Here is a 23,370-nt window from a genome sequence, read left to right on the forward strand (position 1 = left end):
AGAGAGAGAGAGAGAGAGAGAGAGAGAAAGAGAGAGAGGAGAGAGAGATTACATGAAGGACATTAGTATATTACGTGATTCCATTTGTATCTGACATTGGGAAAGTCATTCCTGCTTTGGAACTCGGATCAGTGGTTTCCTGGGGGGCAGGTGTGTGTTTGTGTGTGTTTTCTTGAATGGATGTTTTTCTTGAATGAAGAGTATTATCTATGAATTTTCTAAGTTAAGAAGTGTTTAGTATCTTTATTTGAGTGATGTATATGGAGAGACTGTATTTATAGATAACATATATAAAAAGACAGTTGAGCATGCATTCTAGATGGATGCATTTTTATGTAAATTATATTTTAATACAATATGATAAAAATAAGTTACACTGCTTCTCAGCTGAGCAAGAACAGCCCCACACAACAACATTTTTCCAAATATTTTAAAATAGCACACTTCTGATTTGAGTTTTCTCTGCTTGAAATTATAAAATAGAGCAGATCAGAGCTGCTTGAGTTGAAATGCCTGCCTCACCCTATCTAACCCTCCACCTGGGTACCACACCTCCTTCTGTAACTACCAAGTGAGCACTCAAGGCCTATGTGACATCTACTATACAGATAAGAGTCTGGGAAGTGGTGACTTGATCTCATGGTTAATAAGTGACAAGGCCCTGGGAATCATGATTTGTGATCCCCAAGTGGTATTTTATCTTCTCTGCATGTCCAGGGGGTCTAAAGTTGTGTCCCAAACATTGTCAGAAGAATAGTATGTGAAATGTTCCTGGTTGCATGGAGCCCATGGTTTACTCAGGAATGTGAGATAGATATTCACTCCATGAATGTCCAGAGAGGAATGAGAGTGTTTAGCTCTCTTTATAGGCCTCCGAGTACTTTTCTTTTCTTTTCTTTTCTTTTCTTTTCTTTTCTTTTCTTTTCTTTTCTTTTCTGGAAAGAATGTCCCTAAGGGAAGGAAACACTACTCATCAGAAGTTACTGTGCTCATTTCAATAATGACAACACTGCATCTGATTTCTGAAGGTTGTTCTCTCTCTCTCTTTCTCTCTCTCTCTCTTTCTCTTTCTCCCCCCTCTCTCTCCCTCCCCCCCTCTCTCCCTCCCTCCCCCCCCTCTCTCTCTCTCTCTCTCACACACACACACACACACACACTCTCACTCTGTGTGTGTGTATGTGTGATATGTGTGTGTATGTGTGTATATTCTTAACAGAAAGTGGAAATGGGAATGAGTTATAACTTTAGTCTTTTCTCAAATGCTTTTGTTAGTATATATGAATTAACCAGAATAATGAGCTTCATTCTGACATTTTTATACTTTTACTCTCCCCCATTGCTCTCTCATGCTCATCCTACCTCCATTGATCCTCTTCAATGCAACTCACCCCCTTTCTACTTTTAGTGGGGGCAGTGGGATGGCTACCCAATGAGTTTCACCAGGGTTACTTACAGGTGCATGAATGATGGGTAGTATTTCCCACCCCTTAGAGGTGGGTGGCTATACCCCTGAGAAAAGTGCCTCCCCCACCTCAGCTCACTTCCACCTCTCTCTCTTCTCATTAGTTTGGACCCATCCACTATACAAAGCTATAAAGCTTTCATCTGGGTGTGACTGTCACTCATTGCTTCTGAGGAGCTCTTGATTGCCACATGTGTATCAGGACCACGTGACCAGCCAGACTGGATGTGCTCACAAGGCTCATTGCCGAGGTTCCCTTTCCCACAAGACCCTCCTCACACACCCCTGTCCTTCCCAACCCCAAGCAGCTGCTGCGATTCATTTATTTATCTTAACGTTTAATTTGTGATACAGTTAGAAGAGGCTGTCAGCAAGGGAGAATCAAATATAAAGCTTATTTTTTTTCCTCCCAGCAGGGAAAAGCCAGAGGAGAAGGAAGACCACTTCTTAGGTTTGTTTGTTTTATTAATTTTTTTTTAAAACCTCTGAAGTTTTACTCCCTTTAAGTGCAGAGCCCAAGGAAAGGAAATTTAAATTTTGATTTAATTAATTTTTTTGGTAGAATCTAACTTTTCTTTAATGTAAATGTGAAAGAAGATGGAATTTCCTCTCCAAGGGAACTGAGTGTTCACATTCTGATCTGCTTGTTTATTTGTTTACTGCTGTAAAGGTATGGATTTTGACTGATAAGACACAGAGCTAGGAGTTCAGCAAACCTGAATAAAATTGAACCACAGGGAACGTATGAAAACAGGAAATTAAGATGGGCCCAAAGAATGACCCAAAAATGGCTCATAAGGCCGGGGGGGGGGGGGGGGGGGGAGGGAATCTCTGCCTCAACTATTGCCATTTCTTATCCCTCCTAAGTCTTTAAGTCCCCTACATTAGCTATATTTCTGGCCAGGAAGCACCTCAGTATATAAAAGTACTTGCCAAGTGTAGTAGTTTGAGTAGGTATGGCTCCCATAGACTCATCTGTCTTAAGTGCTTGGTCCATAGGGAGTGGCACAATTAGGAGGTGTGGCCTTATTGGAGTAGGTGTGACCTTGTTGGAGAGAGTCTATCACCTCTGCTCAAGATGTAGAAGTCTCAGCTCTATCTCAAGCACCATGTCTGCTGTATGATACCATGTTTCCTGCTACAATGAGCATGGACTACATCTCTGAACATATAAAACAAACCCAATGAAATCTGTTCCTTTACAAAAGTTGCCTTGGTCATGGTGTCCTTTCACAGAGATGAAACCCAAACTAGGACACCATGTAAGCTTGATTACCTGAGCCTGGGTCTCTAGAATCTAAACAAAGTAGCTTAAGTAGCTGCCATCCCTGTTGCCAGCTGGAAATGGGAAGTAGAGACAGGAACAAAAGCTCAAGGCTGCCTAGCCTGGCTTACACGGAGTTGATGAATCCCTGTCTTAGAGAGAAGGGCTAGGGCAGACAGCAGAAGGTTGTCTTCTAACTCCCACGTGTTGTGTGACCTGTGTGTACCCACATACATGAGCACACAAACACACATGCACTCACATGCCACACATGTAAGTACACAAAAATGTAAAAGAAAAAATTCTTGGTTTGCATATGAGATATACAAAACAAATAAGAAATAGCGAAAAAGAAGAAAATCTTCCACAATTAAAATGTTTCGGGTAGATGGGGAAATTTGATATAATGGTACATACTTATAATTGCAGCTCTTCGGAGGTGGAAGTTGGGGAGTCAGAAGTTCAAAGTCAGCCTCAGACATAGCTAGTGTGAAGCCAACCTAGGGTACTGGGACCCTCCTTCAAAATCCAAACCAACCAGCCAACCAACCAACCAACCAACCAACCAAACAAACAAACAAACAAAAGCAGAAGTTTGGGAAAATGAGATCAAATAATATTAAAATTTTTGGTGCAAGATTTGCCAGTATCTGCAATATTCTAGGTAGGTTCTTGGTATTATAGAAAAGGATGAAAGAAAGAGAGGGAAAGAATGCTATTATATAACTACATAAAGACTCCGAAGCATAGCCCAAAGAAGATTTTAATCCATTCATCTCCACCAACATTTTAGGATGAAGATTCCCTACAAAATCTCTAGTGAGGAAGTGCTGCATCCAAGTGCTCAAACATATTTATCAAAATACAAACCAGTAAGGAAGGAGAATCTCAGAAGTTCAAAATTATCTCTGGATACATAAGATGTTTGAGAACAGAATGAGCTACATCATATTCTTTTGGAAAAAAAAAAAAAAAAAGACAGACCAGGGTAGAGAAAGGATACCATTTAAAATGACAATTAGCCAGCCTAACTTCATATTCAAATTATATTAGTTTCCCAAGTGAACATTCAGTGCTGTGTAAAAACTCACCAGGAAGGTTCTTGGACTGCAATAAAATATGACAGGGCTAGAGAATATCAAGAGATGCTAGCCAGGAGGGATGGAAGAGAGATTGGGTAAAGAGAGATCCCCTCTGAATTTTGATCCAAATAGCAATTATCAGTTAGAACCAAATGTAAGAGTTATCTACATAGCTAGACCCAGGAAGATTCATACAGGTTTAGATTATGTGCTTTCTTTACTAATTTGAAACATAATGATTGGCAGCAACCAGGAAGATCTTCAAAGTTTTCTTAACATGTAAATCTGCCTTTTGTCATGTGGAGGACTGGTTAATGGTGATGGCTATTTATGGCACCAAACCTATTTCCTGTCACTCAAATGGTCTCTTCTCCGAGTAGAGGAGATAAATGAGTGAGTTCTGGCTGGTGTGATGTGGGCAGGTATCCCATCACTCCTGACACATAGAAGGTTCTGTGTGACCTTCCCTTCCTCAGTCTTCTCATCTGCCCAGGGCATGGCACAATGGGAACCAGAGGACAAATGCACATGATGAGAGCATTTCAGAATTGAAGTTGCTCTTCAGAGGACACTCGCCGAGCACACCTACTGTGGTCTGCATAGGGTAAGCAAACTCCTGTGTTTGTTAGTCATTGTTTGTGTTGCTTTTGTTGCTAGCACACTTCGGGTTAATTACCTTGACCGATACATCCTCAGAGATGACAACAGTGTTTAACTGAGGAGGGTAAATCTAGCTTCAGATACCGGTAGTAACTTGGCTTTTGTCGTGGCTGCAACAGGAAGCACATGGTTTTATTCCTGCCCTGCTCCATGGAAATAGTTTTAAAATCAGATTACGGAAGATTTATGCTGAAGTGTTCCATCTTTCTGATATCTCCCCCAGGCATGCCTCTCTTCTACTACATCTGCTGCCTTGAAAGTGACCACCCTACCCTCAAACACTGGGTTGTGTTTTGGGTCAGATAAAGCATATGGGGCTGTGAGAATTGGTTTCCTTAGTGATGAAGTGTAGAACCTCCCTCCAAGGATACAGGCTGAACAGAACCCAGCCAGGAATCCGTTGACCTGCTTGCCTTCCACACATTTACACACCTTGGCCCGTTGCCCAGCTCGGCACAGCTGGCTAGAACAATCCTCAATCCTTAGGAACTTCTCCCAAGAGAAGTCCATGAAAGCAGGAGCTGGTAGAAAAACAAAGATGAAGGGAATGTAAACCTTGCCTAGGAATTAAATGAATTCTGAAGAACAGGAATCTGGCCAGCCATGATATTATTTATCAGACTTCTGACAGCCAAAATGAAGAGGTTAGTGATTATTTGTGTGCATGTTTACATCTGGTGAAAGTCTTATATGGTAAGAAGATATGGATTTTTTAAAAGTGTGAATGGCTGCTTTTGGGGAGTGAAAATACTGTTCTTGAGACCCAGGGAGACTCAAAAATACACATGCACTTTTTATAGCCAATGACAAATTCCAGTTGACGAGTCAGCTATTTTTGAAATGTGTCACCATAAACAGGGAGAGATGTAGACTTTTTGAACCTGGAAAGATATATAATTTAGGAGATCTCCTTTAACAAAATGCATTTAAAAACTAGGCGTGAAAGTAAACATTTATTTAGGAACACAATCACAGCAGGCTATAATATTAAAAGGATGTCTGGCATAAAATCAGAAAGCAAGGAAACCGGACAGTGCTGATAGTAGACACACTAATGTACCTCTAATGATCTTCTCCTGTAATATTGGCTGAGTATTTGTTGGCCATCTTACTATAAGACAAGAGTTCCATAATATTTTCTATGTAGGACATAAGAAGGATGATCTAGCCTTCCCTTTAGTGTGTTTAAGCATCCTTGGCTTCAGATCTTGTTTATGGTAATTTAATGGAAATCATTGAGATTATTGTTAACTTTGAGAATCATGTTCCTTTCACAGATAAGCTGTTAACATTGAGAACATTTAGCACGGATTAGCTTCTTCCTCTAATTTAAGCCTTGCTTATTGCCTCCACTGATGACACATATTCTTATGGTGCTGTGTCTTATCTTGACATGGCTCCTGGCCCTTTGTATTTTAATGTTGGGTAAATTGTTACTGTGGATGGTGGAAATTCCTGGAAGCCATTTCTGCAGTGGGGATGACTGGTGATAACTTCATTATGCATGGAAGTAACATAAAACTGAACAAATACGTTTTACTAAGCCCTAACTAAGTCTGTCTTCAGAGCCAGCATCCTCTTAGCTAGCAGCATATTAAAAATTCCTATTGTTAATATTACCCTTAAGACCCCAGGGAGCACTCTGGCCACTGTGCCCCAGGGACAATGGTTTCTTTTTGAAGTACATTCCAGAAGCTTGTCTATTTCCTTCTGGCATCTGAGATTGGCTGGAAATGCCCATGCAATCTCTATGGGTACTTTTCACGTTAAATCTGCCTGCAGGTATCTTGGTCCTCCTTTCAAACTTTGTGATGATCTTTGACTCTGCACCTTACACTTGGTGGGTGTATTAGTCAGGGTTCTCTAGAGTCACAGAACTTAGGGGTAGTCTCTATATAGTAAGGGAATTTGTTGATGACTTACTGTTTGTAGTCCAACTCCCAACAATGGTCACCAGCAACTGTGAATGGAAGTCCAAGGATCTAGCAGTTGCTCAGTCCCACAAGGCAAGCAGGCGAAGAAGAGAGAGTGTGAATCTTTCTTCTACTGATGTCCTTATGTAGGTCTCCAGCAGAAGGTGTGGCTCAGATTAAAGGTGTGTGCCTCCATGCCTAGATCTGGGACTTGGTTTGTCCCACATGACCTTGAACTCAGTGACCTCCCTGTCTTAATCTCTGGAATTTATAGCCACTATGCCTCAAGATCTCCAAGCCAAGATCCAGGTCAGAATCCTGTATTTTCCAGCCTCCAAATTAGGATCACGGGTAAGCCTTCCAATTCTGGAATGTAGTTCATTCCAGATATACTCAACTTGACAACCAGGAATAGTCACTATAGTGGGATACATATACCCCAAAATTTTGTGTGAACCAGGGTTATAGTAGATTGGTAAATGGATTTCACACACTAGCCAGTGTATCACCACTTTTAAGATAATCTATAATACTGGGCTTCTAGATTAGCACTAAGAGGTTTTTGTGGTGGTAGGTTGCTCACATCTCACCCAAAATAAGTTAAGGGCTCTGAGCTACTGATGTTCCCGATTTATCCTTGAATCAGAGCAGAGGATGTGGATCTATGCATTGGTTCTCTCCGGTCTGTTTTTTGATTGCAATATCACTTCTGGTGTACAGTACCCAAAGGCAATTAGTGGATGCAGCAGGCATCTTCAATTTCCTAGGCCTCTTGTCACCGGCATCTAGGGTAGTCATCCTGGTTCCTCTATTGGCTCCAAACCTTGTTGGAGCCCATCTCTTCCATAGAACTTGAGAACTATATTGTAGTCATGCAAAATGATCCTTTATGATAAATGTCATGTTTCATCTCTTGTGAATGTGGTGTGGTGGGCAAAGTAATGTCCTGCCTACTGGGGTCATTGTTTGTTTTTTTTTATCATGCTGAATGAGAAATTGGACATTCCATAAATATATATGGAAGAACAGTCTGTCTCATATATATATTCTTCTCCTTCTCCCCATTATTCCCTTTCTTTCTTCCCCAGTGAGTTGGCAGACTAAAGAGTCAAAATGATAAGCAACCTCATTCCAGAGACAATACAATTGTGGACTAAAGAGATTAAGAAAAAATATAGATTGCAAATGTGTTGCTTTGCATTTAAACTGTAAAAATAAAAATGGTAAATTTAAAATAACCAGAAAAAAAACATTGTTTGCGTTTTCCTGGTACTTGCACATATTGTTGCCATCAATGAAGGGCAGTAATGACTGCTGAGAGACTCATCAGACATCAGTGTTCCCAGGTGGCACACTGAGTGAGGTAACATTACAAGAAATCTTGTAAATAACATTGAATATACTGCATTAGGAGATGGCTGCAGAGGTAAGTTGGTCAATTTTATTATAATGCAAACCAGTTGCAAAAACTCATGACCCAGAGTATACTAAAAGTATTGATACCTTTTTCTATGTTTATTTATTTATTAAAAGATTTATTTTATTTATTTTATGTGTAAGGGTACACTATAGCTGTACAGATGGCCGTGAGCCATCATGTGTGTGGGTGCTGGGAATTGAACTCAGGACCTCTGCTGGCCCTGGTTGTTCCTGCCCTGCTCGCTCTAGCCCTACTTGCTCTGGCCCCACTCGCTCTGGTGTAATTCACTGTAGCTGTCTTCAGATGCACCAGAAGAGGGCGTCAGATGGCATTATGGGTGGTTGTGAGCTACCATGTGATTACTGGGATCCGAACTCAGGACCTTCAGAAGAGCAGTCAGTGCTCTTACCCATTGTGCCATCTTGCCAGCCCCGTTTATTTATTTTAAAAATGGTATTTTTATTTTATTTTTTTGAGATTACAATAAGTTATATCATTTTACCCTCTGCTCTCTTCCTTTGATTCCCTCACATGGATATCCACCCCCTTTTGAATCTCATAATAGATTTCCTGAAATTAGCTAGGGCCACATGCTTAACTCTAAAGACTGTGAGAAGATGGTTCCCCTGACTGGATTGATAGAACTCATGTCTGAACACTATGAAGCTTCTTTATAGGCCTCAAGAGGCAACAGATATAGACACAAATTCTTCTTGTCTAGCAACTGTTCCAAGTACTCCCTGGTAAGACAGGCTACTCTACTCAGGCCCATAGACTCTATCACATATTTTCAATAGAATTGTTTGTTTTTAAAGGAGCCTGACAGAATATGTCCCTCTGAGAATCTATGTCTGTGGTTTCCCTACAGATACTTGACAGAAGAAAAAGGCAAGGAGAAGCCATCTGGTAGAAAGGGAATCTGGCAGAAAGTCTGAGGTACATTTTAACTTACGGCTGTGCCTCTGCCAGTGAGCAGTGGTGACCATGTGACTATTAGTGCTGCCTCATCTACACAATGGGTTGTACACTTAGTTTTGAAATGAAATCATTTCAAGAACACCTCTTAGGTTTTTTTTTTTCCCACAGATCTTTCTGTGGCACCCTCCTCAAGACCTTGCAGAATAACTTTTCCCCTCATTCAATTGACCTTAATAGCAAGCACAGCAGAATTTGATTAATTCATCTTATATGTCCATAATTAACGTAAAAGGGCCAACAGTCTCTCAACTCCCTCCTAAGGAAAGATCTAATAATGAAGCTCAAGTGCAGTTTAATATGACCTAATTTTAAGAAATATAATGGTTGGAGAATTACTTTGAGAAGTTTTAAGTGTTATGCAAATGTAAAATACCCTCATTATTAATACCATTATTAGCAGAGTGTCTATAAGCTAATGTTCACTTATTTTCTGCATTACAGAAATAAAAAGGAAAATAATTATTCAGTCTCTGGACTTCTCAAGGGATCATATCTTTGTTGTTAACTACTATATCCCTGGTACCCAGCTCCATTCCTAGGACTCAGTAAGCATTCAGTTAGTATTCCTTGAAATAATGGATGAATGATCTCTGATTATATGTTGAGGATGCCTTTCTTTCTTCGATTTTACACAGTGGTGAACAAGCCTTTCAAGTGCAAGCATTTTTAAGAGGATGAATTTCTAGAGGTTAAAAATTTGGGCCATGGGCTTTATACAAACCTTGAATGTTTTTTTTTTTTTTTTTTTTTTTTTTAAAATTACATAGTTGTTTTTCTTTTGTTGTTTGAGAATTTATACATGCATGTAATGTGTTTTGGTCAAATCCACTCCAAATTCCATCCTCTGTACTTTTTCTCCTATTCTCAACTACCACATTTCCTTCCCCAGATCATATATGCTCCTTTAAAAAAAGACAGGAAAAAGCCCCGCTGGATCTACTTACTACTGCCTGCATGTGCACAGGTGGAGAACCACCTACTGAAGGATAGGTAGCCTCTCACAGATCACGGGGCACATAGCTAAGGAAAATTGACTCCTCTTCCTCTAGCAACCTTCAGTTGCCAAGAGCGCCTCAGCTCAAGGTAGAGGTTTATAAACTCCTTGCCGTCTGTGCCTGAATTTTGGGTGGCTTGATTTTGTGTACATAGACATAGTTGCTATTAATTTATTAGTTCAATGGCCTTCTCATATCCAGCAAATACTGTTTTACTGTAGATGTCCACTTTTGAAGCTCATTGCCAGAAAGCCTTCCAGAAATGTCCATTTATTTAATGAGCACTTCTCAGAGGCTTATTTGAGTTCAGGCAGTGCTCTGTGCATCTCTAGAAAGATACTGATGAATAAGACATCAGTCTCCATGACCTTATATTTTAATCAGCAAGAAAGAAGATAAAAAGACAATCAGACTAAAAAATGATGTAGTTTCTGTAGTGCTGAGTGCTATAAAGAAATGTTAAAGGAGATGAGAGGGGTTGGCAGACTATATTATTGAATTTAAATGTTCATTCAACTATTTGTAAGTGAGTGTGGGAATGGTAAAAGGGAGCAAGAATACTAGAATGAAATATACAATGAATTACAGGACAACATCTGAAATGATGCAATTACTCAGGGCATCACAACAATTCTAATATCACTGGCCCATTGAAGCTCGTAGAAGTCAAAGAATAAATGAAAGTTTGGCTCAAGTCTGTGTTAGAATTGGCCAAGTGTGTCAGTGGGCCCTCTTGTGGTCATCTCTTCCTACACAAAGATAATTGGGATAGATTAGTTCCCCCTGTAGGGAGGTCCATGATACAAGAAGAGGGCAAAAGGTGACTAGCTCTACCATCAAGGGTTTAGCACACATATTACCCAGAAACAGCTGGCTTCATGGGATGGTGCAACAACTAACTGAACATTGAATCAATTTTTCAGTGAGGAAATGATGCACCAAGGTTCCATCTTTGAAGTTCCATCTTTGAACCACTGAGAAACATATAGTGATCTCTCTCACATCACTGTAATGTCTGGTTTCAGAATCAAGGATAGATGTGGGAATGGTCCTTCCACTATCAGTTTTGAGATCCCACTTCCAGATTTTTTTCTTCCTTTATACAGAATGTTATATTGGCAGTTCTTTTTGCCTTCATTCTCAAGTGTAAGTGCTGCTATATGTGGGTGTCTTAGGATTTTACTGCTGTGAACAGATAGCATGACCAGGGCAACTCTTATAAGAACAACATTTGATTGGGGCTGGCTTACAGAGCCAAAGGTTCAGTCCATTATCATCAAGGTGAGAGCATGGCAGCATCCAGGTAGTCACTGTGCAAGAGGAGCTGAGAGTTCTACATCTTCATCTGAAGGCTGCTAGGAGAAGACTAGCTCCCATGTTGTTAGGAGGAGGGTCTTATAGCCTACTCCTACAATGACATACTTCTTCCAACAAAGCCACACCTATTTCTACAAGGCCACACCTCCTTATTGCCACTCTCTAGGCATTTTCAAAACCACTTCAGTGGGCACAGCATTGGTTCCACTGAGCTAGAAGCTGACACTAATTTCATGTAGTGGTAGTTGGTTAATCAGCTCTGATATCCCAGGCAACGGCTGTATGAGTTTCTCCCTGCCTCCCAAATACTTTGGATTCTCTAATGAAAGACACACACATTCAACCTTCTATTTTAATATTCCTTAAATAGTGCAATGGCTGAACTTCTCCCAAACTTCCAAGTTGCCAATGCCTCCCCTCTGATACTTCTGAGTTATTATTTACTAAAATCTATATTCCATATTTGCTGCCCTAGACCCAAGTATGCAGCAGGACTGAGGCCACTCTTCCCTAGCTCTTACAAGGCTGGTATTCTGTCTTCTGCTGCTCTCAAACCTGCATCTTATTCCTTCCCCAGCAATGGCAATTCCTCCTTCTTTTGTCCTCTTGCCTGTGAATCCTAAAGTCCCATTTCTGTCTCTCTGAGCAGTCATTGGCCACTGGAAACTTTATTTAACAATTAGAACCAGCTTGGGGACAGGACCCTCAGCATCTGATCTGTGGGATTCTCATGCAATTTGGGAAACCATAATGCAAGCATTAAACCAAATCCACAACAATCTCATGGCCATCTTAACAAAGAGTGGAAACTATGGTGACTGGGGCAGCTTCTGCATGATGGAAGCAGATGGGAATATGACTAGAACTTATGGGGTTTCATGAAGCACCTCTTAGGTTTCTCATCTCTTTTGGTAAAAGTTACCAGAAAGCTTGGGGCTGGAGAGATGGTTCAGCAGTTAAGAATACTGGCTGCTTTTTCCGAGGACCCAGGCTTAATTTCTACTACTCACATGATCAACAACTACAGTCTGTAATTCCAGATCCAGGGGACCAAACTCTATCTTCTGGTCTCCTTGAGCACAAAGCATGTACTTATGCGCAGACTTACAAGCAGAAAATAAACCCATGTGTATACAATAAGATAATTTTTTGAAGTTACATGGAAACTCTAAGAAACCAGTAAGAAGATAGAACCTCTGAGACTATGGCTCTTCAGAAGCAAATGATTGGATTCATTTACCAAGCCAACCTGACCCAAATGAAGTATGGTTAAAGGCAAATGGACATGGATTTAGTTAAAGAAGGAGACAGTACTTTTCAAATACAGTCTCATGACCAATTAGAGGTGTGAATCCATAGCAATCTACCAGCTTGAAGATAGGTACCTTTTCAGTTTCATTTCATTGTATCTCCCCTCCTCCATGCTGTGTCTACATATCATTAAAGTCAACATTACTTCTTGGCTTCATAGACCAGAGACACAGCATCTTATCTGCAGTGATTTTTTTTTTATCACCTCACTGTCCTCTTTCTGCCCCTTTCATTTTCAAGAATGATTTGAATGGTTGAATTACCTCTGTGGAAAGTCTTAGTGTATGTAGATGTGTGCCAATTTAAATAATTTTCAAAACAAATCTTAATTTCAAGTAGGCATATGTCTATGTAAGCTGTGAGGACTTCAATCTTTTTATCAAGTTTTCCTCAATAGAACATCTTGCAACATATATTCTTGTGTCATTTCACAAGTAGGACATTAACATTGATTTGTTTTGTTTTTGAGAAAGGCTCTCATGAATGAATCTCTAGCTGGGATGGAAGTCACTATGTAACTTAGGCTGCCCTTGAACTCACAAACATCTACCTACCTTTGCCTCTTCTGTGCTGAGATTAGAATCATGCTTTACCAAACCTGGTTGACATTGACATTACTACAATCCAACATTCCTCACAGTTCTCTGATTTTGGGGAACAAACATTTACAGTTACTGTATGAGTTAGCTTGTAATTTTGCAAATCTAGCCTAGTTATCATTCTAGCAAGAAGTGATTATTCATATTTATTTTAAGAAGTGAGAATCTGATTAATAAAGAGGGAGATTATTTTGGATAGAGGAGTCAGCAACAGGTACATGGGCAGGATGATAAGACATTTGGACAGTGACATGACTAGAATGTTAGGGAAATGACAGGGGAGGGTCATTCAGAGTAAATGACAGCAATTGTGGAACCCCAAAATAGAATGAGCTTGGCTCATATATCAAAACAAAACAAAAACTAACAAAAAAACCAAAACCAAAAAAGAAACCAAAATAACACCAAAACAATTAATATGATGTGAGAAGATATTCTCTTTGTATTTATATTTTCTTGTTTTTGACAAAGTTTTTCTGTGACTGCCTAGGGCTCTAGGAATCCTTCCGCCCTTGTCTCTCATATCAGGTACTATAGGCATGTGCCACTACGGTCACATGATGCAGCAATTGAAGAAGACTATGGTCAGAGATGTCAACAAGTGACATCATACAAGCCACAGTCAAAGGAATCAGTGTCACTCTCAACTCAGGAAAAATTTCAGAGCAGCATGTTCAAGAACAAACTTTAAAATGTCTAACTTTGAAGGATTTTATCCTTAAATAGATTGAGATGTGTCCTCATGTATTCTTCTCCTTTCTTATAATTAGTTCCATTCCATGTGACCAACCATCACTTATTGGAATATGTTGTCTTTTCAAATCTACATTTCAGGCAGCCAAAGTCTCTTAGTAAAAGTGGTTTGCTGACTGTTGCCAGTAGCAATACTACAGGCTGAGTAAGTTAAAAAGAACGTGGTTTGCATCTCCTTCCATGGGTATTTTGTTCCCCCTTTTACGAAGGAACAAAGTATCTACACTTTAGTCTTCCTTCTTCTTGAGTTTCTTGTGGTTTGTGGATTGTACTTTGTGTATTCCAATCTTCTGTGCTAATATCCACTTATCAGAGAGTACATACCATGTGTGTTCTTTTGTGATCACTCAGAATGATATTCTCCAGGTCCATCCATTTCCCCAAGAATTTCATAAATTCATTGTTTTTAATAGCTGAGTAGTACTCCACTGTGTAAATGTACCACATTTTCTGTATCCATTCCTCCGTTGAAAGACCTCTGAGTTGTTTCCAGTTTCTGGCTATTATAAATAAGGCTGCTATGAACATAGTGAAGCATATGTCCTTATTACATGTTGGAGCATCTTCTGGGTATATGCCCAGGAGTAATATAGCTGGGTCCTCTGGTAGTACTATGTTCACTTTCCGGAAGAACAGCCAAACTGATTTCCAGACTGGTTGTACCAGCTTGCAATCCCACCAGCAATAAAGGAGTGTTCCTCTTTCTCCACAACCTCTGGAGCAGAGACTAAGGGAAGAACAATCCAGAGACTGCTCCACCTGGAAATCCTTCCCATATTCAATCATCAAATCCAGACACTATTGTAGATACCAGCCAGTGCTGGCTGACAGGAACCTGATAGAGCTGTCTCCTGCCGACTAATACAGAAGTAGAGGCTCACAGCCATCTATTGGACTAAGTACAAGGTCCCTAATGAAGAAGCTAGAGAAAGGACCCATGGAGCTGAAGGGTTTGCAGCCCCTTAGGAGGAACAACAATATGAACTAACTAGTACTCTCAGAGCTCCCAGGGACTAAACCACCAATGAAAGAGTACACATGATGGGACTCATGGCTCCAACAGCATATATAGCAGAGGATGGCCTAGTTGGTCATCAATGAGAGGAGAGCCCTTGGCCTTGTGAAGTTTCTATGCCCCAGTGTAGGGAAATGCCAGGGCCAGGAAGCAGGAGAAAGTGGGTTGTTGACCAGGGTGAAGGGGGAGGGAACAGGGTTTTATTTTGGTTTTGTTTTTTGGGTTTTATTTTATTTTATTTTATTTTTTTCGGAGGGGAAACTGGGAAAGGAGATATCATATGACATGTAAATAAAGAAAGTATCTAATAAAAAAAAAGAATGCTAAAAAAAAATGGTGGTTTATTTTGGTTCACTGTTGGGGGTCAGGTGTTGAGGGACCATATCTGGTCAGAGAGTTTATTGTTGGGCCAATCCTAAAGAGACAGAAAATGTCAAGTAAGAGAGAGAATAAACACATACATGTATTAAGGTTCACCCCCCCTTTTCTTTCTTCCTTCTCCTCTTGTTCATCTTTCTCTCCCATCTCCTTGTTTGTTGAAACAGAGCTTTACTATGTAGCCCAGTCTGGCCTTAAACTTATGGTTTTCTCATCTCTACTTAATAATTGCTATAATCAGATATGTATCACTACACATAGCTCTTCCCTGTTCTTATCAAGTAACTAGTATTCAATTACAGGGATCTTTCTTAATGGTGCTTGATCACCCCTCCCCCCCAAGGTCCATCCTTTAGACAGATTAAGATAAGCCTGAGTTTACAGAGAAGGAAAATAGAATTCAAACCAATGACAGGTTGCCTTGCATAGTTTTTGAAAAAAAAAGATATGTTAAGTTTTATATCTAATAATCTAGTAATAGTTCCTAACTGCAAAACATGAGAATCTTAAAAGCATTTCATGCATTTATGGAAGAGTATTTGTTACTTGTATATGCTTGTCTCATTAACTACATTGCTTTGAAGATAGGTTATTGGCACTTAACTGCATGACCAACTTAACATGATGTTTCTATGGAACAAATAAATGAGTTAGATTAAGTTGATGCAAAATAGAAAAAGAACAAACAAACATGTCATGGTTTGAATGACAATGGACCCCATAGACTTATACATTTGAATACTTTGATTCCAGTTGGTGAACTATTTGTAAACGATTAGGAGGTATGTAGCCTTTATGGAGGAGACATGTCAGCAGGAGCATGCTTTGAGGTTTCAAGAGAGGTATACGATTCCCAGTGCCCTGTCCCCCACCCCTCAGCCTCATGGATGTGGGTCAAGATGGGAGATCTCAGATATTCCTGCCACCATGCTATTGCTCCACCATTATGGACTCTAACCCTATGACACTGTAAGCCAAATTAAACTGTTCTATAAGTTGCCTTGGTCATGGTGTCTTATCACAGCAATAGAAAAGAAACTAAGACAAAACACCAGAACTTTAAAGAAATGATATTATATTTAAATGATATTATATTTAAAGGTATGCAGACCTTAACATAAATCAAAAACACTTGAGAATCTTGGTAAAATTCAGATTTGGATCGTTCAGTGTGAGTGAGGACCCCAGATTCAGATTTGAAACATTGCATGTGCTAGAGGACCTTAGATACTGAATATGAGCAGATGTTGCTGCTCTAGGGACCACTCTTTTGACCACTCTCTGGTTGCTTAAAACCCTGACTCAGTAGGGGAGTAGTCTGCCAAGATTTTGGTATTCTCAAGAACTCATCACACTCTCAATTTAAGTGGATTCCTCCAGTTTATTCCAGGGTGTTCTTAGAGACTATGGATCCACACAGAACACCTTAGAAAATTGCTTTTCAGCCACCACCAAGTTCAACACATAGAGACTTCACAGAAAATGATGGACTCCCCAACTACTCTTGTTCAATTTCCTTTGTAACTGCACGAGTGTCTCCATGGGACAGTGATCTGATTGATAGCAGGAGGCTGGTGGACACTGTTATAGTTACTCTGTGTTTCCTTAATGGCAAAGGATATGGAAACTGAAGACTTATAGAAAGCAGGAGACAATAAGGCACACTTCCAGATGAAGGCTTCCCAGGTCCCCAGGTCTCTGCAGAAACATCCAGCAGCTGTTGATGCCATTGTGTGAAGTTAGCGTCCTTGCCTTGATGAGAGTGCTTCTCTGCCTTAGCAGGATGCATCCTTCCTGAATCCCTAGGTGATATTATATGCTCTCAAACTGCCTGCCAACTTTCAGAGAAAGAACAACTTGGTAACTTTTAAGGTTTTGGTTCAGTGTGAGAGCAGCCTAATAAAGGACTTGGTGTTGCATGTCTCTTTACCAGCCTCAGTAAAGGTCTCTTTCTTCTCTCATCACATATATTAATAAGGACAGGCCCCAGAATGTCATAGGAAATGTCTAAGACAGTGGACGAGAAGTCTGTGGCTTCTGTTTTTCTCTTCATATGTTCACTTTTAAGTCGCCAATTTGGCAAGTGATGGAAGCATAGCTGGAGTTTATTTGAGAAACAAAAACAAAAACAAAAACAAAAACCAAGAACATGAAGAATCTTTTTGTTTTTTTGTTTTGGAATCATTTCCCTCAAGAAAGGTTTATTTGCCAAATTTCCTAAGACAACTGAATGCCACAACTAGAGACAATTCATGAGAATTTTGATGAAATCCTTATGACATGATTATTTGGGAGACAAAATATCCATTAACCTTTTGGTACAGCTATAGATGTTTCTAATCTAAGTTACAGCAGTACACAGTCCGAGTCTTCCCAAAGAGTCTTCCCAGAAGAGCTCCCTACCTCCCTCTGACGCCTTAATCAGTTTGTGTCACTCTTCTGAGGGCTAGTTTTGTCTAAGGTGTGATAGGTGCCCTGAATAGGCCCAATTAGATCAAAATGGACACTTACAGTCCAGTAAATGTTGAAGACAACATTTTCTTTCTCTTGTCCCTTGTGAAACAAAGATAACCTGTGTTCACAAGGGGAAATTGCCTTGCTGTGACACTAGCAATAAACTTTTAACAGATAGGTGAAAACACTTGAGTCCTTTGGAGATACAGACATTGATCACTTGATCCACCATCCTTGCAGCTCTGCTGCCTCTCAACTTTCTCTATATTAGTCCTGAACTGTTTACACATCTGGGGTAAGGTTTACAGAGAATGTGGTGGCTAGCACATGGAGTCTGGAGGCAAGCCTCCGGGTCCAAATTTCAACATGCTTGTAGTCACTGGCTAGTTACTAAACATCTCAGTGTCTTGGTTTTCTCACTCCCAAAACAGAGATGAAACCAGTACCTAACCTTCTAAGCTATTCTGAGATTAAGTGGGTTAGCACATGGAAAGTGCTTGGCATGGCATTGAATGAGTTCATGGGAGAGGATTTGCCTGCCATTATTATTTATGAGGATGGATCCTGCTGAAGATTACCTGGTGTTCTCATCCACTTATTCCTTTAGACTCTCGTATGTATCATGTGACCCGAGCAGACACAGTTGTTTCATTGAATGTACACTTTTGTTTGCCATTTAAACTTCTTTCTCCAGCCTTTCAGCCTCCCTCCTTCCTTTCTCTTTTCCTTCCTTTTTGACTTCTCTTCCTCTCCTCCATTGGGTCCATGATGTGAAAAGAGTATTTCTTTGATAATCAGTATGTTAAGATGTAGGAGTTTTGTGCTCAAATTCTTGTTTATTTATGTTCTCAAATCATTGTTTTTCCAAATCTAATGGCCAGTTTTATCTAGTCTGGAAAAATACAAACCCAGCTAGTATTCACTCTCAGACTAGATGAAAATGCATTAAAAATTAGAGCAGATACAATTATTAAGTAAAGGACAAGGAATGCAAAAATAGCAATGTGTCTGACTCAGACCTTAAAAGACATAGTGTAGAGGATTCTGGGTAACAAAATACCTATGTGTTGATGTAATGTGTTACAAATGAAGGTGTGGTTACTGTTGTTCTTCCTGGTATGTTGGTCGTTGTACTAACCCTAACAGGTACCTCACAGTAGGGGTTCATAAACCATGGCAGTTAGATGGATCTGCACACATTGACTCATTGGTGGCCTGGTGACAACCTATGTTGGAAGAGGCAAGGGAAGCTCCATGAAATGATGAAGTGGCTTCTTTAGCTATTAACGGGAAACACTTTTTGCCAAGGCATGAAAGCATTTAACATATGTGTTGGCTGGCGTTTCCTTCACTCTGCTTCCCAGGATATGTCAGATTACAATAGATTCTGAAACAATGTTAGTTTGTAAAGGAGCTTCCTAAGGATTCCCACAGGGGCTGGGGAAAAGGAGGCTTCAACTTCAACCTACCTCCAACCATCAACCGCAACTCCAGGTCTCTTTCCTTTTTAGGAACAAGGTGAAGCCACCCAAGTCCACTGTACACGGTTTGCCCCCCAGCCTCTTGCTGATGTGAGAAAGCTATTTAAACCCAATTTCTTCACACCACAGCAGGAGCAGAATGCCATTTTTGTGTGTGTGTGTGTGTGTGTGTGGTGGGAAGTAGTGAATTATAACTTGAAAGACATCACCTGGGTTCTCTTCACAGGTACCAAGGGTATGTGGGGAAGCTGAGGTGTCAGCTCTTGATTTTCTCTTGGTTTCTTTTGCTGAAGCAATGGGGGACACCACCTAGAGAATGAGGGTGAGATGCTGGTGCTGCAGTAGACAGCCCTGTGCATTGGCGAGTCAGTAAGAAGAGCTGAAAAGTCTTCACTTTAAAATTTCCATTTATCAAGAACTTTTCTTTTAAATATAAAATCCCAGATGTAATTTTTCTCACATTATAATAGAGATGACAGAGGACTCATTCCTATGAAACCTCCCTTCTCTCTTTGTCTGTAGGGAAGAGAAGCCTTTTTATTTCCCACCTTTCCTAAAAATGATTGACGTTAACTCCCAAGAAAATGTGCAGATTCATGCCATCATCTCATTCCTTCTGCCCAGCTGCCCTTTAGGAAGCAAAACAAATGCTTAATATTAGTTAATCCTGATTTCCAGTGGGTTGTCTTTGTGTGTGTGTGTGTGTATGCGTGTGCGTGTGCATGTGTGTGTGTGTGTGTGTGTGTGTGTGTGTGTGTGTGTGAGTGTGTGTGTGTCTATGAATAACCTTTTGGAGAGTTAAAAGGTATGACCTGACAGAATCTCAGAACATGCTATGACTGACTAATCAGCTCAGTTGATAAGAAATCAAGCTAATATCTTCTACTCACATCTGGGAGACAAAGCATGCCAGAGGGCAGCACTTGAAAACGATTACCCAGTTCCTGCCATGTTTTGCTCACTGTGCTCACTGCCGTTGTTAATATGTTAGAGACGAGGAAACTGATGTTTTGCAATAACTATGTGTCTTGCTAAAGTCTTTTATAATAAATGCAAGAGTCAGTTTTCAAAGTCCAAGATACTTCTAACCCACATGAATGCCCCAATCCCCATACAGGGATAGAAAAAGTACAGTGCCTCATTTGTTCACTTCTCTACCCAGAGTAAAGTATGGAGGAAATAAATTGAAATACTTTATTACTTGGTTTCTTCTTCATTTGACTTGAAGTTGTTTCTTTTTAATGACTTGGAGGAGGAAGAGGAGGAGGAGGAGGAGGAGGAGGAGTTGGAGGAGAAGGAGGAGAAAAAAGAATCTTTGCTATGTTCTTACATGGAGGGGCTAAATTGATAATATCGAAATTATAGTATCTACCTATCTACCTACTTTGGACATATGTCCAGCCCAATGGCTGTTTTGAGTATCAGCTTGGTCTCCATTCAAATTGCTTGAGATAGCTTTTCAATCTTCCAGTCTGTTCATTTGGTTTGTAGACAAGGCTGATCTATAAAGCATAGAAAAACATTTGCAGTGATGGGGAGGGGAAGAGCCGTGGCTCTGAATTAGTTGTAGGAATGTTTAATGGTTAATGAAACTTTGAGTGAAGTCACAACAGCAAAGAGTTTAACTCAGGTCTGTGTCCCCATCACCACTCCACAGCTCCCTACATGTATGGTCCTGATCATATGTTTAGCCCCCCTAGAGCTATTATAGAAATTACTCTTTTGGATTATTGTGGGAGCTAGGTGAAATGCTGCATTGTACCATGGGAAATTCTGAGCAACTGGGAATGAGTAAGAAACTGTGAAATGTGTTTTGGTGCCTTTGTGAGTATAGGGGGGATAATTGGTAACTTTTCTTCCCACAGGGCATTTCTAGTCAATGCATTCAGTTTGCTAATTTTTGTTCCAAGGTACAGATGAGATGAAGTGAGATGGGAAAGGATGGTCTTCATATTAATTGTATTACATTTACATTCTAGAAGAAATTTAGTTGGATATCAATAATAATAATAATGAATATAATAATAATGTAACCCTGCTGAAACTACTAGTTTACAGGTTTTGTCAGAGTAGCAGTTTGTTCTTATAGTCTGTGATTGCAAACATTTTTTCCAGAGTGGCAAAGTGTGCCTACAAGTTACCAAAAGCCTTTGAAAATCTGTCATCAAAGGCAGTGAGTTTTCCATGCTCAAAGAAGATGAGAAGGACAGGAATTCTCTTTGCACCAGGCTTCATCCCACTGATGCTTAATGAGTGCTGAGTGATAAGAAGAATAGGTTGTCCTGTGCATATGAGCTGTCCAAGGATAAGAGAAGAGCCCAGCTGCCACGATGAGAAAATACCAGAATGGATGGGAAGTGACTTCTTAAAATGTGTACAGACAGTCATGACTACAGCAAATTCAAGATCTGTACAAGATTGAGCCAATCAATGTTAATCATGAATGGAGGATGAGCTCATAAGGCCCCAGTCCTCCCAGAGTAACTGTTGGTAATTAATATTTTTTGGGAAAAGGGTGCTACTTATTTCAGCACAGTGTGAGCACACATAACCTCCCACATATGGTCAGGCAAGTAATTCCAATTAAACTTTGTCAGCACACCAAAAGAAGGCATGGAAGTAAGAGAGAGACCCATGGGAAGAAAGGCTCCAGTAGAAAAGAGAGGGATGAAAGATGGGAAGGAGAGATAAATATGATTTAAATTTATTATATCATATTATATTTTATATTACATTACATTATATTATATATGAGAAACTTTGTTTTCTTGAGAATTTAGTAGGAAACATATACTTTGGAAAATTGGACTTGCTTCATCTTAAGATAATTTTCTTTTTTAAATGTCACACGCTCAATGGACAACATTTTACTAGTTGATTAAATGAAATTGAGTTGAGATTTTATTCCAGCATCTTGAGATTTACTCTTTATCAGCCCACTTTCCTGATTCTGTAGCAAACCTGAAAAATGTGGGGGTTTTGTTGTCACCAGTTTCTGTCCTAGTCAGAGTTTCTATTACTGTGATGAAACACCATGGCCAAAGCAACCTGGGCAGGAAAGGGTATCCTTGGCTTACAGTTCTCCATCATAGTCCATCATCAAAAGTCAAGACACAATCCAAACAGGGCAGGAGCTGGTGCAGAGGCCATGGAGGAGGTGCTGCTTACTAGCTTTCTCCTTATAGTTTGCTCAGCCTGCTTTCTCAAAGAACCCAGGACTACATGCCCAGGATTGTACCACCCATAGTGGAATAGCCCCGCCTACATCAATCACCAATCAAGAAAATGTCCCACAGGTTTACCCATAAGCCATGGAGGTAGGGGCCATTTTCTCAATTGAAAAAATGTGAGAAATTTCTAGGTAACCTGATGTCTTTTGTTGACATAAAACCAGCTAGTTCTCTGCTTCTTGTCTTTCTCTTTCTTTCCCTTCTTTGCTCCAACTGAATTATGAAACCTTTGTGTCATTACACAAAGATTTTTTTCCAGTGAAGCTTTTAGCAAATACAAAAAGCAAAGTAAATAGCAGATAGCCTCTTTCATTTGTTTGTTTTTTAATTAGCTTGTTTTTAGTCAATCTACAAGACGAAGAGGATCATTTCTGCCTTCTTGATGAGCCTTGATTAATTGGCTCTCAATAAGGTTCTGTTTGGTTCAATCAACACCTTGGACAGAAAATTATATGTTTCAGTTTGTAGACTATTTCTACTGTTTGTTTTGGTCTTGGTAAGTTATTTACAACTTGAAGTAATGTCATTGACTGTGGTAAAAATTTTCTAAAAAAGTAAAATTTAATTACACAACATGACATAATATATTTACTTTTATTTCTCCTCTGGGAAGTTTGATTAAACATCTTCTATTTGTATCTAGATTACTGGAATCTTTTATTATAATATGACAAAAAATACTACTCAAAAGTTGATAAAATTTGGGGCTGGAGATATAGCTCAGTAGAGTGCTTGCCAAACACACACAAGGATCTGGTATATATTCCCAGTACCACATAAACCAGTCATGGTAGTGCATGCCTATGATCCTAGCACTCAGGAGGCATAGTCAGGGGTGGAGTGAGAATTTTGGTTTCTTTAAAAGCAGTTATGGTATGTGAATATGTTTTTGTTTTAATCCTGGTGTGGGATAAGAAGCTGCTTCACAGCAGGTGATTAGGATTTGCCTAGTGCACTAGCAGGGGTGTGGTTTTGCCAGCTGTAGATAATTTACATTTAGAATTCTGGGGACTCTTCAGAGGGTAGAACCCCCTGAATTACCAGAACCCCCCACTCCC

General features: G+C 39.9%; 1 long non-coding RNA gene across 1 annotated transcript; it reads left to right on the forward strand.

Moving 5' to 3' along the window:
• Positions 1-4,881: 4,881 nt before the first annotated feature.
• Positions 4,882-8,860, forward strand: LOC116088621. The gene is made up of 2 exons (XR_004117946.1): positions 4,882-5,112; positions 8,670-8,860. It is a non-coding gene; the product is annotated as an uncharacterized LOC116088621 (long non-coding RNA).
• Positions 8,861-23,370: the final 14,510 nt, after the last annotated feature.

The sequence above is a fragment of the Mastomys coucha genome, unplaced genomic scaffold (genome assembly GCF_008632895.1).
Source record: "Mastomys coucha isolate ucsf_1 unplaced genomic scaffold, UCSF_Mcou_1 pScaffold14, whole genome shotgun sequence".
Lineage (NCBI taxonomy): Eukaryota > Metazoa > Chordata > Mammalia > Rodentia > Muridae > Mastomys > Mastomys coucha.